Source organism: Littorina saxatilis, linkage group LG3, assembly GCF_037325665.1.
Source record: "Littorina saxatilis isolate snail1 linkage group LG3, US_GU_Lsax_2.0, whole genome shotgun sequence".
NCBI classification, from domain to species: domain Eukaryota; kingdom Metazoa; phylum Mollusca; class Gastropoda; order Littorinimorpha; family Littorinidae; genus Littorina; species Littorina saxatilis.
In genome coordinates, this window is record NC_090247.1 from 47,429,220 (window position 1) to 47,444,914 (window position 15,695).

A 15,695-nucleotide genomic window follows, 5' to 3' on the forward strand; every position below is an offset into this window, starting at 1 on the left:
TAAACGAACTTTGTTGTCCGCAATGTAAACAGCCAACGCTGTCACCATGCCCAGACTCAAAACAGAGACACGGCCTTGCAGTGTACGCGCATGTGAGGAAGTTGTTCCAGGTACCGCTGGATACCTTGCTTCCAAAGAAAGCGGTCAAACGGATTATGGTCTCATCAGGCAAGCCGTTTATTCGTCCAGACTCCTTGATATGTGGGCTAGGTGCTCAACAATTTAACAAATTTTGTGAAAGTTTAGATTTGGTAGGCATGGATCACAAAACCTTCCAGAAGAAAGCTGATAAACTCTATCAACGACTTGATGTAGATCTACTGGAGGAGAAAGTATTCAGTGAGGCTGTCCGTCAGGTCAGACAGATACACGCAACGCACAATGGAATGACACTGTCTGATGATGATGTTCTTGATACCAGTGTAAGCTACGACGGATCATGGCTGACCAGGGGGCACTCGTCCCACATTGGAATAGGGTGTGCTGTAGTCTAGACGTGCTGACTGGAATTTGCTTTGACGCTCATGTTATGTGCAACTACTGTCATACGTTTGCCAGACAACTGGAAACAAACTTCTCCAGGAGAAACCCCTGGAGTATGCTGCCTGGCTGGTAAAACAACTGGACATCTGTGACAAGAATTTTGCAGGTGAGTGCGTAGATCTATTACAGTATGTGTGTATGGTGCGTTTGTGAAGACGTTTGTTGAAATGGGATGATAGTGTGTTGTGTTTGAATTTTACATAGATCTGTAAGTGTTTGTGAAAATGTGTGTCAGTGTTTTGTGTGCGCTGTCTATGTGAAGTGTACGTGTGTGTGTGTGTGTCTGTGCGTGTTTGTGTATTTGTGTGTGTTTGGGTACTAATCCATGCATAGTAATACATGTACTGAACAAAAACAATGATAGCGTCTATGTTGGTAGATCTGTGGCTGATTGCCTTGTGTGTGTGTGTACACGTGTGTTTGTGTGTGTGTGTGTGTGCATGCATGTGTGCATGCATGTGTGTGTGTGTGTTTGGGTACTAATCCATGCATAGTAATACATGTACTGAACAAAAGCAATAATAGCGTCTATGTTGGTAGATATGTGGCTGATTGCCTTTTGTGTGTGTGTGTGTTTGTGTGTGTTTGTGTGTTTGCTATTCAGTGGCTGACTTTGACTGAAACGGTGGTTTTATTTTTAGGTTCCAGTGGCATCATGGAAGTCGAGGCGGCTCGGGTTCTGTGGGGCAGGTCAGTGTCGCAGCACAATCTGCGATACACAGTTATCCTGTCAGACGGTGACACAAAAACCTTCCAAGAACTTTCCAAAATAAAGCCTTATGGAGATCAAGTAACCATCGAAAAAGAAGAGTACATCAATCACGTTTCCAAGCGTCTTGTAACAGCGCTTCGCAACCTTGTGACAGAAAGCCGCAAAAAAGGAATCACTTTGGGAGGGCGAGGGTATGATCAGCTGACTCTGAATACAATCAGGAAGTTGACGATATATTATAATCGGGCAATTAGGGGGGGGGGGGGGGTAAGACAGTTGCAGACATGAAACGGGCAGTGATGGCATCTCTGCGTCACGGCTTCTCAACAGATGACAAGCCACAGCATCATGGTCCTTCTACCAGCCCCCAGGACCACACGCAAAACTCGTCCATACACCTCTCAACTTCAAGAAGCTGAATCCTCCTCTAGAACCAGTTTACCAGAGACTGACGAAAGATCAACTGCTTCAGAGATGTGTGTCAGGAAAAACCCAAAACTCTAATGAGTGTCTCCACAGCAGCGTTTGGGTTCGCTGCCCCAAGAACAAATTTGCATGCAAAAATCGCGTACGGTTTGCAGTCGTCACAGGGGCTAGGGAATTCAATTTTGAACCAGCGGCTGCTCTCAACACTGCACAGTTCTACGGCTTTACAACAGGCTGTAACATGAAAAGACTAAACAAGGCTAGGAGTGTAAAAGGGTTCTTGGCAGCCTCAGGTTCAAGAAAGATCAGCTAAACAAGAGACGCGACACTGTGCGTGCAGCTAAACTCAAAAGACAGGATGAGCTCATCAGACTACAAGGGGGTGCAGCATATGCTGCTGGGCAGTTTTAGGTAAGCCTGTAGTTACCAGGTGTCTGTGAAAAATACCTGAACTATGTTAACATTGATTTGGGGTGAATGAAAGAGCTTTGAAATGTTCTCGGCCTTGTTTCTCTGTTCAGCGTTTTTGCATGACCTGCTTTCTAGGAAACTGTTTTTCTTCAATCCAGCTGTTCAGAATGCAATGAAACTTAAGGGACATGCTTATCAGAGGACAACCTGTGGAATGACAACAGGAATTTTCTTGAAATTAATAAATAACTGTTCAGGCGGGTCATATTTACTAAAATTGTGCTGAAAAACATGATAATTCATCTAAAAAAAATATTTTATCAGAACTATTCATCCTAGAAAAAATCCCTGTTGTCATTCCACAACTATGGACTCCTACATCCTACATACAAAAAATCACATTCCTATGATTTAAGGGGAAGCTAAAAAACGTGTTCCTAGCAACCCATTTTGGCAGTTGGAGATTGCCGTTTCCATGGTAACGGACAGTGACGGTACTGAAAACGTTATCCGTTTTGAAATCGTATATGCCTTACCACTTCATAAGCATATAACATTAGCCTATGGTAGAAGTAAATACAAATTTAGATTTTAGTGGCTCCCTTTGCCTTAAGCGACTTAAAAACTCGGACTGGGAATCCACATGAAAAACACTCTATGCGTCTTCATCGCCTCGCTTTGCACGCTTACAGCTCAAGATGGCGGAAGCGGCAAACGTCAATGTCACTTTAGAAGGTTTGCGAAGTCGTATATTTTCCGATTCAAGTTTTAATTTATTACAGGTGTATCTAATGATTAAAATACACGTGTATTTAAATCTTTTCCTACACGTGTATTTAATCATTTCTTACACGCGTATAAACTATTTCCTGCACGTGTATTTAATCATTTCTTACACGTACATGAAATATTTATTACACGTGTATTTAATCATTTCTTACACGCGCATGAAATATTTATTACACGTGTATTTAATCATTTCTTACACGTGTATGAAGTATTTATTACACGTGTATGAATCAATCATTACGCGCGTATTAATTATTTAGTACGCGCGTATGAATTATTTATTACGCGCGTATGAATTATTTATTACGCGCGTATATGTTATGAGACAAACGGCTTTCCATAGAAAATGTCCCGAGTACCTTGCAAGTGGCAACATTGTGACAACTATTCGCCAGCCACTACAAAGACGCGGTATGGGATCGACAATTCACAGGAGAAGGGTTCGTCGCCGCTGCGCCCGCTCTACATTTGTAATGCATATGTTGTCTACTTTGCTTGGCTTGGTTTGCCAGCTGTGGGTCTTGTGTGTTTCGTTCTCCTGACACTGGAGAACTCTGGAATGTCCTTTAGTACAGGTAGTGAGGCGTTGGAGGTGAGCTCCGGTGACGTATGATTAAGTTCATCGGTCATTTGAAACAGACGCGCTTCTTTCTGGTGACATGCTATTGTGGTGATAGACGTTGGGATACAAAGCTTCTTTATCAACTTGCTAATCAAAATGTGTGAAAGAACAAGAATGACATTTTGCATTATATTAAACAAAATTCTGGTGCTTACCTTCCTGAATTGATGAATACTCTAGACACTGGAGATGTCTGGAGATGTAGGGGGAGATACTGAGTAGGTGAAAAGAGGATCAATGATGGCTGTTCAAACGACGGGATTATTATCATTATCTGATAATAGGTGTGCACGCCGTTTCTCATAAAACCACAAAGACTGAAAGATGAAATGTCAGAACTGATATATAATTATCTGTGTGGTAAATATTTGGAAATGTGTGCTTCAATCTTAAAAGTCACAGACACAGTTTACACTGGACATTTTTCGTAACCCCAGTTGGTCGGGAAACAGATTTTCAAGACTGACTCGAAATATGTCAGCCAGATTGACCTCGGAGTGCGGACAGAAAGTCCACGATCTCTGTGTTCAATAACTTGTGTAATCCCGACAACAAAAATTAATGTCCAATACACTGAAGAGACAATTATCTCGGCCTTGGCGCGTGCGTGAATTACAGGTATGCTTTTCGACGTATGTTTCGTTTCTTTTTAATGGCTGGTTATATTTCTAGCTCTCTCAGTCTCTGTTTTGCAATTTACTTAATTTTTCTTCTTCTTCCTCCCTTCCTTCGTAACTCCCTCCCCCCTCTCCCCCCCCCCCCCCCCCCCCCCCCCCACCCCTTGCCTCCCCTACCTACGTATCTCTTTATCCCCACTCAATTGCTCCCGTCTTCCCTTTTTTATCTCGTCGTTTTCATCTTAATTGTCTGAAGAGCATGTTCTTTTCACGCAGGTCGTCGTGCTCTGGTTTTTGAATTTAGTCAAGTTTTGACTAAATGTTTCCTCCGAAAACGGCGTATGGCTGCCTAAATGGCGGGGTAAAAAACGGTCATACACGTAAAATTCCACTCGTGCAAAAAACACGAGTGTACGTGGGAGTTTCAGCCCACGAACGCAGACAGACAGACTAAATGTTTTAACATAGACGGGGAATCGAGACGAGGGTGTGGTGTATGTATGTGCGTTTGTGTGTGTGTATGTGTAGAGTGGTTCAGAGAAAACTATTTGACCGATCTTCATGAAACTTCACATGATCGTTCCTGGGTATGATATCCCCAGACATTTTTTTTCATTTTTTCGATAAATGTCTTTGATGACGTCATGTCCGGCTTTTTGTGAAAGTTGAGGCGGCACTATCATGCCTTCATTTTTTAAGCAAATTGATTGAAATTTTGGTCAAGCAATTTTTGACGACGTCCGGACTTTGGGATTGCATGTCAGCTCGGAAGCCTTAAAATTGGTTAATTAGTTTGCTCATTAAAGTTGTCATTAAAACCGAATTTTCATTAACAGATTAACAATGATGGCATCTTCTCCTGAATTCAAAAATATATAGATATGTCATGTTTGCTCTAAAAATGTGCTCAGAATTGAAGAAAACAGGTCAAGTAAGTTCGCATGCTTCGTGGAGACGAGCATGACCCGTCTCGGTCTTTGGGGAAGTTTAGCCGAGACTATCTGAATGTAGTCTCGGCGAAGACTGGTTAATGATGTTGATCTTTTAGTTTCATGCCGACAGCTTCACGCGACTTGTTTGTTTTGTTGTTAATGCGTTTTTGTCTTCATTGATTATCGTTTTACGTTGGACTCCCCCCCCCCCCCCCCCCCCCATACATACAGTTTGATGTGGTTTATGTTGTTAACTGATGGATTTGTTTGTCATGTCACGATCGATCAAATTCATAATGGTGTGCGCAGATGATAAATGGCCTAGGACACAGAACTATTCAAATTCAAAGTAAGTATAAATGATAGATGAAGTCTTGAGACCAGCAGTGCGTAATAAGCTAGCTAAAAAACAAGAGCACAACATTTATGGGCTAGACAGTATTGGGACCAACGAACAGAGTTCATTCCACCTCTGAAGAGGATATCACCAACAGATTAGCAGGCTGTGGGATTGGGAGAGTGGCTTCTGAACTACCTATTATAAGTGATTGGGGAAGAGAAATTCTCTGCCATTTATAGATAGGAGAGTAGTCCTGGGCCCATATTCAGGAAGGGTCCGACAGGGGTTTTGTCGGTACAAGAAACAGAAAACTTCCGATAAGCCCCCTATCGTGGAATTCATGAACAACCGATAGCGCCTATCGTAGGCACTGTCCTACGATAAAGTTAGTCCCTACCAATAAGCACTGTTGTCGGTACGATAATTTTGATTTGAAGATGATTGTGTCGACACCGTTTTTTAAAATTTACTTTTAATTTGCTTTTGTTGGGTTGTGTGTGTGTGTGTGTGTGTGTGTGTGTGTGTGTGTGTGTGTGTGTGTGTGTGTCCACAGTCTACACTCATTTTGCATATGGAATTTGACATATTGAAAATTGTCCGGGGCATTCCATCACTGGCTGGTAACAACTTGACACTCTTTGACCTTTCCAGTGGGAGACAGACATGTAATGAGAAGAATGAGGGATCTTTATTCAGCACTGTCTTCACAGTGGTAGTCACATGTTCTGTATGTTGGTAGGAAGAACCGAGAAATACACAATCAAACATGAAAGAGAGAGAGAGAGAGAGAGAGAGAGAGAGAGAGAGAGAGAGAGAGAGAGAGAGAGAGAGAGAGAGAGATCAAATCAAATCAAATCAAATCAAATCAAATCTAATTTCTTTTACGAGGGTTGTGGCATAAGCAATACAAATTAGCTTCTTTTCAACCAGCCCTCGCCCAGAGAGGGACTACTCTAATCGTATGTACATATATATATACACATGTAAATCATGAGACAGAGAGAGAGACAGAGAGAGAGACAGAGACAGAGAGACGGAGACATGGGGTTTTTTCCGTATGTGTCAGTGTGTTTTTCTTCGACGTCCTCCGAAAATAAGCGTAGGTATAAAAGAAAGGCTTGTTTGCCTCCCTTAGACGTTAAACACCAAATAAAGAAAGAAAGACAGATATGGGTCGGTCAACTTGATCCCACCGATTCCACGAATTGACCTTTACAAGACCAGTCGTGCTTTTGCGGGTACATCAGTTTGGAATTCACTTCCATCATCCTTTAAGCACTTAAAGTCATTAAAAGGTTTTTAAAAATGTGTTAAAAAACACTTTATGTCTGAGTAGTTTAACGCGTTTTGATTTACCACACTTAGTATTACGTCAAAGATCATCCTGAACTCAGGTCAAAATGAGTTCGGCTCATTCTCTCCCTGACCGGACGCTACAGTCCTACGCGAATCTTTCAAAACAAAAATACAGAGTTATCTCCCATATGGTTTTCGCGAGCACTGATCTAAATTTGAGATCAGTGTTCGCGAGACGAAAATGATTGCAGATTGGCCGACTTCGACAGTGATCTCCGTTCTGTTCTTCACAGTTATGATAAAGACATCGTTCTAAGGTCAAAACAAGTCGAAATTTTGGGACTGCTGCCGGAAGGAGACCGTAAACTAATATATGGTTTCATCACTGTCAACTGGTTACAGAAAAAATCGTCTGCTCCAGTGAACGCCGAAACCAAACGGTTGATTATCACGTGACACTTTTGCCATATTTAGAGTTGTTTGCACAGTAAATACAGCCGCGAAAAATAGCTCGCTTGAAACTGTCTTACATATCAATTCCTTTGTAATTTAAAAATTACAAAACACCATGAAAAATCATTATCGACGATCGCGAATCTGCTTATATCAATAATACATTACAAAAAGCTCTAAATATGTTAAAAAAAAATCGGTTTCTTTGCCAGACAAGGAAACGCAAGGCATCCTGTCAGGGAGAGAATGAGCCGAACTCATTTTGACCTGAGTTCAGGATGGTCAAAGATATGCTGTGCATTGTATATTCTGAACATATTTTTGTTGTACTATTGCTACATGTTCGATTGCTACCAGCTTGTACTTATTATTACCTGCATAGTATGCATTTGATTTTATGAATAACCACATATGTATGCTCTTCATTGCCTCATCTTCATCATCGTCATCATCTTCATCATCATCATCATCATCATCATCGTCATCATCACCATCATCATCGTCATCTTTATCATCACGTGCTCAAGTTTTCCGACCTCCTTTCGTTGTTAACTTTTTAACTTTTTAATTTTTAATTTTTTTATTTTATCATTGTGTGTCTGTGCGTCCCAAGGACAGATTGTAAGAAAAGGCGTAGCCTTAAATCTTAATCCTTGTTAAATAAAGTTCAATTCAATTCAATTCAATTCTCTCTCTCTCTCTCTCTCTTTCTCTCTCTCTCTCTCTCTCTCTCTCTCTCTCTCTCTCTCTCTCTCTCTCTCTCTCTCTCTCTCTCTCTCTCTCTCTCTCTCTCTCTCTCTCTCTCTCTCTCTCTAGAATAGTCCCTCTCTGGGCGAGGGCTGGTTGGAAAGAAGCTCGTTTATATTGCTTATGCCACAACCCTCGTAAAATAAAATTTGATTTGATTTGATTTGATTTGATCTCTCTCTCGTGTCTTTTATCTCCCCCTCTCCTTCGCTCCCCAGCCAGTCACCACTCTTTCCCTCTTCCGCCTCGAGTTTTTTTGTTTATTAGGTAAACCAGTCCAGCTTTTTGTATGTTTTATTTTCTTCGACCCCAAATTTTCATTTTACATCTGTCAACTTATTATGTCAAAATGTCCCATATAATGTGCCTCGTCTTTGACGATCTCGCTAGTGATTTGGGACATTGGTGGGCAAGGAAGGATCAGTGCTGAATTCGTTCTGCGTGTCGACACAAAAAATACGAACTAACTCTTGCTATTGCAGAAAGGAGCGATTGGACTACAGTGAAAGATTCAATTATCGTATACAAATGGGCAAAAATGGTTCTTGTATACTGCAAATACAATCGCGACGTTAAGCGTATGCTGTTTCTCTTTTGGTAACGGACTGCAGATGTGTACTTGACCGACTAGTTTTATGTCGCTGCAGGACTGAATCTGTCAATCCCCATCAGGCGTCCAAGTGTCAAAAATGCTTTCCGGTAAGGGTGCAGCCTCCGTTTACTCATGGGCAGTTGCTCGTAGTATGTTTTCCGCTTACATGTGTATAAACTCGATTTTTCATTGCGTGAAAATACCGCTGCCAAGATGTTGATCGTTATGGCCTTTTTCAAATTGTATGTAGTATTCTGATGGTATTGGCAAATTCGAAATTGCAGGTGATTGTTTTTCTCCTTCCTTTTTCACAAGAACGACAAATAAGTTCAATGCGACAGGAGTGCACTGTACCCCAAACACGTAGGTTGTTAAACGTTGTAAATCGCACTTATAGAAATCATTAACACAACTCATGGCAGTCCATATTTAAACCTAGTGTTTTTCGTTGTTACTTGCTCAGTATTCGCATTCGAGTACGTGAACAAATACATGTAAGACGTCGACCATGGCAGTGTATGGTGTGATGTTGGTGGAAAGTGAGGTGTCGATCACAGCCCATGCAAACACTATCATGCCGACATTAACGCGGTTAGTGGGGTGCACTGCCTTTCTTCCTCTGTTTGACTAACCTTTCTCACACCCAGACTTTCTGGAGGTTCTTAGCTTGAAATGAGAATAGACGACGCGACGTGAATGGCTTTCTGAATGGGGGTCTTTGAAATATTCAGTAAATTAGTCCCGACTTGCCTAACCCTTTCTTCTTCTTTTTACATTTAGTCAAGTTTTGACTAAATGTTTTAACGTAGAGGGGGGAATCGAGACGAGGGTCGTGGTGTATGTGTGTCTGTGTGTGTAGAGCGATTCAGAGAAAACTACTGGACCGATCTTCATGAAATTTGACATGACAGATCCTGAGTATGGTATCTCCAGACGGTTTTTTTCATATTTTTGATAAATAGCTTTGATGACGGCATATCCGGCTTTTCGTGAAAGTTGAGGCGGCACTGTCACGCTCTCATTTTTCAACCAAATTGGTTGAAATTTTGGTCAAGTAATCTTCGACGAAGCCCGGACGTTGGTATTGCATTTCAGCTTGGAGGCTTAAAAATTAATTAATGAGTTTGCTCATTAAAGTTGTCATTAAAATCGATTTTTCGCAAACAGACTTAAAATTGATTGCATCGTATTCTGCATCATATTCTGAATCTAAAAATATATACATATGTCATGTTTACTCTTAAAATGTGATCACAATTAACGAAAAAAGATTAATTAGTCTTACGATAAAAATTTAAGAAATCGATCCAAAAACGATTTCATCTTATTCTTTATCATTTCCTGATTCCAAAACATATAGATATGATAGGTTGTATTCAAAACAAGCTCCGAAAGTTAACAAGAATACAGAAAAGCGCGCTTTCCTGCTTAGCAGAATACGCTACCGCGCTATTCTGGCGTGTTAATTTCACTGCGTTTTGCACGTGGAAGGTGAGCGATTTCCTTCTCGCGGGGATTGACGAAGACTGTCTTGGTGAAAAACTACAGTGCGTTCAGTTTCATTTCGTGAGTTCGACAGCTTGACTACATGTAGTAATTTCGCCTTACGCGACTTGTTTCGTTTTTTTATTATATTTAGTCAAGTTTTGACTAAATATTTTAACATCGAGGGGGAATCGAAACGAGGGTCGTGGTGTATGTGCGTGCGTGTGTGTGTGTGTGTGTGTGTGTGCGTGCGTGTGTGTGTGTGTGTAGAGCGATTCAGACTAAACTACTGGACCGATCTTTATGAAATTTGACATGAGAGTTCCTGGGTATGAAATCCCCGAACGTTTTTTTCATTTTTTTGATAAATGTCTTTGATGACGTCATATCCGGCTTTTCGTGAAAGTTGAGGCGGCACTGTCACGCCCTCATTTTTCAACCAAATTGGTTGAAATTTTCGTCAAGTACTCTTCGACGAAGCCCGGGGTTCGGTATTGCATTTCAGCTTGGTGGCTTAAAAATTAATTAATGACTTTGGTCATTAAAAATCTGAAAATTGTAAAAAAAAATAAAAATTTATAAAACGATCCAAATTTACGTTTATCTTATTCTCCATCATTTGCTGATTCCAAAAACATATAAATATGTTATATTCGGATTAAAAACAAGCTCTGAAAATTAAATATATAAAAATTATTATCAAATTTTTTTTTTCGAAATCAATTTAAAAACACTTTCTTCTCATTCCTTGTCGGTTCCTGATTCCAAAAATATATAGATATGATATGTTTGGATTAAAAACACTCTCAGAAAGTTAAAACGAAGAGAGGTACAGCAAAGCGTGCTATCCTTCTCAGCGCAACGAATACCCCGCTCTTCTTGTCAATTCCACGTGCACTGCCTTTGCCACGGGCGGTGGAGTGACGATGCTACGAGTATACGGTCTTGCTGCGTTCAGTTTCATTCTGTGAGTTCGACAGTTACTTGACTAAATATTGTATTTTCGCCTTACGCGACTTGTTGAATACTTGGGCGCGCATTAATTGACAACATGGAAGTTATGATAGAGCACAAAATTCTGACAAAATGAATTCTTTCTTTTGCAGATAGAAATTTCTATATGTGCTAGCGAGAGCAGTAATGACCAACATCCCCTGGAATACAAATCCATTCTATCTGTACAGATTTTCTTGAAATTACAACCTTCAGAATGAACCAGGTATGTCAGAATTCAACTTAAAAGGTCCGGATTAAGTTTTCTGTTCAGTTTTTCTTCAAACTTTTGCAAAATAACATTTGTTATGTCCATAGATTAGATTCTGTAGGATCCCTGAAGCTCACAATATGTGAAAGTAAATTGTCACTTGCCGTGGTTTCAAGTGCACCACTTGATAGTGTGTTGTGAGACGTAGAGGTTACATGCCGAGTCTCAGTGATTATTAAAAATAATGGTCGAAGTTGGCGGATCATGAAAAATGCGAGCTTCAGCGAGCTTTTTCATGACCGCGAACTGAGACCATTATTTTTAATAATCACTGAGACGAGGTGTGTAACCTCTTTATTCCTCCTTTCTTCAGTTATTCAAAGAAAACAGGAGTTTTTGTGCGAAAGTTTGATCGAATCCGAATCACTCAACCAGTCAACCTGCGCAGGCGATCGATTAATGCGCGGTTGTATAGTTCCGTGCAAATCATTCCATTCTGTTAACACTTCTTGTCAGTTTCCCTGTTTTAGACTAAAATCAAGTACACAGATATGCTGTTATTCTGCTGTGGCGGTAAAGGCAGATATTGTGTGTTCTGTTTATGTTTTAGTATCGTTTATGATAATGTTCTTTCGTCAAATGGGACTAGCAGACGAACTTTTGCACCCGTGTTCCAACGTTAATTACTGTATGAAGTTCAGTTTTCTGGGGAAAATAGTGTATGAAACCGCTTTATGTTGTTTAAATTGATGAGATGTGTGCATTTGGTTGCGTGTGATCTGTTTATAAAATGAAATATTGTTGAAAACTGACCGTCGGATTGCAGTCAGTGTTGTCGAAGAAACTGCGTTAAAAGAAGGGGAACTACTCTTGTCGGCAAGAGTATGAGTTACTTGCCTTGGGAATTTGCTTGTGATGAACGGTGTGTGCACGGCAGATCTAGATTCAGAAAACAACCTAACTCATGGATTTTATATGGAGATTCATGTGTTCAGGCCTGTAGTTGTTAATTTAAATGCGGTATGTTTGTATTGTTTGCTCCAGAGATGTATATTTCGTACGTATAGAGCGTTCGGAACTTTTCAGTCGCAAAAGTAGTACCAAAACAGAACAGCTTCTCAACCCATTGCACTATCGAGGATTCAGGCTGTTGCTGCCTCGTTATTTGTTTGGTTGCTGGGTCATTATCGAAAAATAACTAGCTCTACAAGTTTACAGAGGTAAAGAAGCAGAGGGGGGAATAATAACTTTTTCTGAACGCTTTCGCAAATATCGTCAAAACGGAGTAACTTGTAATATTTTAATCAGGGCTCCCCACGGACGCCTCACCTAAAGGGTCCCGGGACCCCCACTTTGAGTTTTTAGAGGGTTCATGGACCCCCTCTGTGGAGTTTGGAGGGTCCAAAACTGCAGGAGCCTCAAATTCAAAGCGTGTCCATGTGCTCTGCGTGTGTGCCTCTGTGTGTGTGTGTGTGTGTGTGCGGGCGCGCGCGCTTTATCTTCCTTTCCTATATACGTTGTTCCTGCGTGAAGCTGGCATTGGTGCTTGCACTAGACTTACTGACTGACAATAACAGTCTGAAAACAGTACCAAACGTACGCATGATAACGTTAATCTGGTACGTGTTTTCGGCTTCTAGTGCGTATTGGACGCAGGGACTCGCAGTTTGGGAGCCCTGTTTAATTCATTCACCCAAGCGTTGTCAAAGCTAAATCTTATTGATACTAACACATCGCAGCCAAGCGGTGACCTTACAAGTGATGTTCCCCTGTTTATGTGACTACATCATCGAGGCAAACTTCCTTTTCGAAGTTGTTTGTCTTGTTCTCGGAATACGCGTGCTTTTTAATGTGACGTCATAAGACGCATCGACTCTAAATGTACTTGCGTTTTGACGCCAGTGCTTTCATTTTGGAGGGAAGGGTCGGTGTTTTTTTGGTTGATGCTGTATGTCATTTAAAAAAAAAGGTGTACAACGCCAACACCTGCACGCACAATCTGGCGGCGACCTATAACGTATCCATCGTTAATGGACATTGCCAGGTGAAGGAGACAACTTTATCCTTCTTTTTTCTGTCCATCATCCCAGTTCTCTTACCTTCCGCCAATCACGCCACCCTAACCTACCCCATCCCTTTCCTCCATCTTTGTTTCTGTTTTACACGTCTTCAGAAGTGATTTGCACAGAGGAAGTGCGTCTGCTTGGTGAGCCGACAACATCCGTGTTACCGCTTTGTCCACTGATACCGACACGCCCCCCCCCCCCCCTCCCCCCTACCATCACCCCATTTCTGGTCTCCTACTTTGTTATTGCCGGGGTACACCACTATGCCGAGATCAATACACGAAAGACGTGTTAGTCAGCTCCAGGTGTTCGTGTATATGCTTGTGCTTCTCTGTCGTGGCCACAGAACTTATATTAGACAGAAGGGACAAGCCCTCTTAGCGCGATCAAAAAACGCGTTCTGGTTGGCTCGGCCGGCCGCCATCTTGTTAATGCTGAGACTGACCAGCGATCGCGGCGAGCGACACACACACGCAGTGCGCAGTTTGGTCTCACGGTGTGCCTTGTCTCTGTTTACGTTGATGACCTGACGTTTACGTACTGTGTGAATAAAAGCACTGTAGCAGGTCCATTTACTTACTAATTTACCGGTAGTAAGGATTTGCTGATGAATAACTTCAGCCGCATCGATAGATCTGTGACCATTAGTTTTTCTCTTTGTTATGTGTTCAATCATCATTTTGTGTGTGCCTACCGTCTTTTGAAATGCTACACGACAAGCAATCAATCGATCTTTTGAGGTGTAACGTCCTTGTCAACCACGAGGATTATTTCAAAGACGGTGCTTTTAGACATTTAACATGCACCACACATAAGACAGAAGTCGTACACGAGACTGATTGCGTTTTACACCGTCATTTTTACTGTGAAATTGCAACAAGTGTTCGGCACTTCAAAGTGTTTGCCTGCTGTATACAACAACATAAAAATTAAGTAGAAGTGCAATGCCAAGGCACTGCATACCCCCAGCGAAGGACAAATCCGCTCTCTCTCTCTCTCTCTCTCTCTCTCTCTCTCTCTCTCTCTCTCTCTCTCTCTCTCTCTCTCTCTCTATATCTGTCCATAAAGCATCAGTGTTTCATAACGCAAGAATGTATGTATAGCCTACAACGTGTATATAGTCATGTGAATAGTTTCTCTGCCTTGCTTATCTTTTGTAATTGTTTTACGTATGTATATATATATATATATATATATATATATATATATATATATATATATATATATATATATATGTATAGGTTACAACACGAGTGGTTTTTTATATGGCTTGTATTTCAGTCAAGACCCAGCGGATGAATATCATCGGGAGACACGAGCCTCTGGCGAGTGTCTCTCGATTGATATTCCCGCTGGGTCTTGACTGAAATACAAGCCATATAAAAAACCACGAGTGTTGTAATCTGTATATCCCATTCTACCATCAAACACAAAGTGTAGACTACTAGCGGCACTGTTGCGATCTGTGCAGGGTAAAACTGTTGCCAGCGAGACTTAGCCCTTTTGCAACCTTAAACTAAGTGACCGTCGCTGAAAAAATAAAACGAATGAGTGCATCGATAAGTACGCGGTAACACTACTTTCAGACCATTTAAAAGCTTTAAGTAAAGGTTCATAAGTTGCAAGAAAGTAATGAAGTCGAATAGAAATTAATTTAGTTGAAGCGCACAATTCTTTTGTTTTGCGTTTCAGGTCGGCAGAACGGGCGAAACGGGTTTGGGACCCATTTGGCTTACTCGATTCAGAATTGATTCCACGTTGTTTTTCTCGAACGTGTGTAATTAGGCTTATTGACAGAGAAGCAAATCTTAGGGAACAAATATGTAGGTTTAGATTTAACCATTTGCTCCCTATTTGAAATGTATCTACGTGATAAACTGTTTTGCGAGTGTGTTTGCATGGATGAACTTAAACTGGTATGGGTGAGAGGAAAACGCGACCGACACGTCTGTCACCGCCGATTGATTGCATTTTGAAGGAATATGACTGGATTACGGAAAAATATGTGGACTTACTGCAGAGCCAGGCAAAAGAGTAGACTTGCTCGCAAAACACGTGAAACAGCCGATGTTTGATAGCTGAAGGCGCACACCGGCAAAACACACTACCGACAGATTCTCAAAAGTCGTCTGCTAACGATGCAAGGGGAGGGTACTCGTGTTTTTGTTTTGGTTCGCTAGCATCTGGTTATCTTGTAAGTTGAATGTTCGTTTTTTTCGACCTGCATTGCTTTCATAATGAAAGAAACTTTTGCTTATTGCATCTCATACATCAGATCAGTTCTGAGATTCATTTTTGCGTGCAACTGATATGGTTTTCTGAGCCGTGCAATACGATTTTAGAACTTCATACAAATGTGTCACATTGTTCGGCGCGAGCGAGGTCAAAGGTCGGGAGGAAAGTAGTCCTTTGCCCAAATCGGAATCTGCACTATCATATATTTTTTGGAGTCCATGATGT

At 41.2% G+C, this 15,695-nt stretch overlaps 1 protein-coding gene across 1 annotated transcript in view; it reads left to right on the forward strand.

Moving 5' to 3' along the window:
- The first annotated feature begins 3,343 nt into the window (after positions 1-3,343).
- The window catches only part of LOC138962499 (uncharacterized), a 39,001-nt gene continuing 26,649 nt past the window's right edge, over positions 3,344-15,695 (forward strand). Inside the window, exon 1 of the mRNA XM_070334341.1 lies at positions 3,344-4,121. The gene's annotated coding sequence lies outside the window, so the exon portion shown is untranslated. The remainder of the gene's footprint in view (positions 4,122-15,695) is intronic.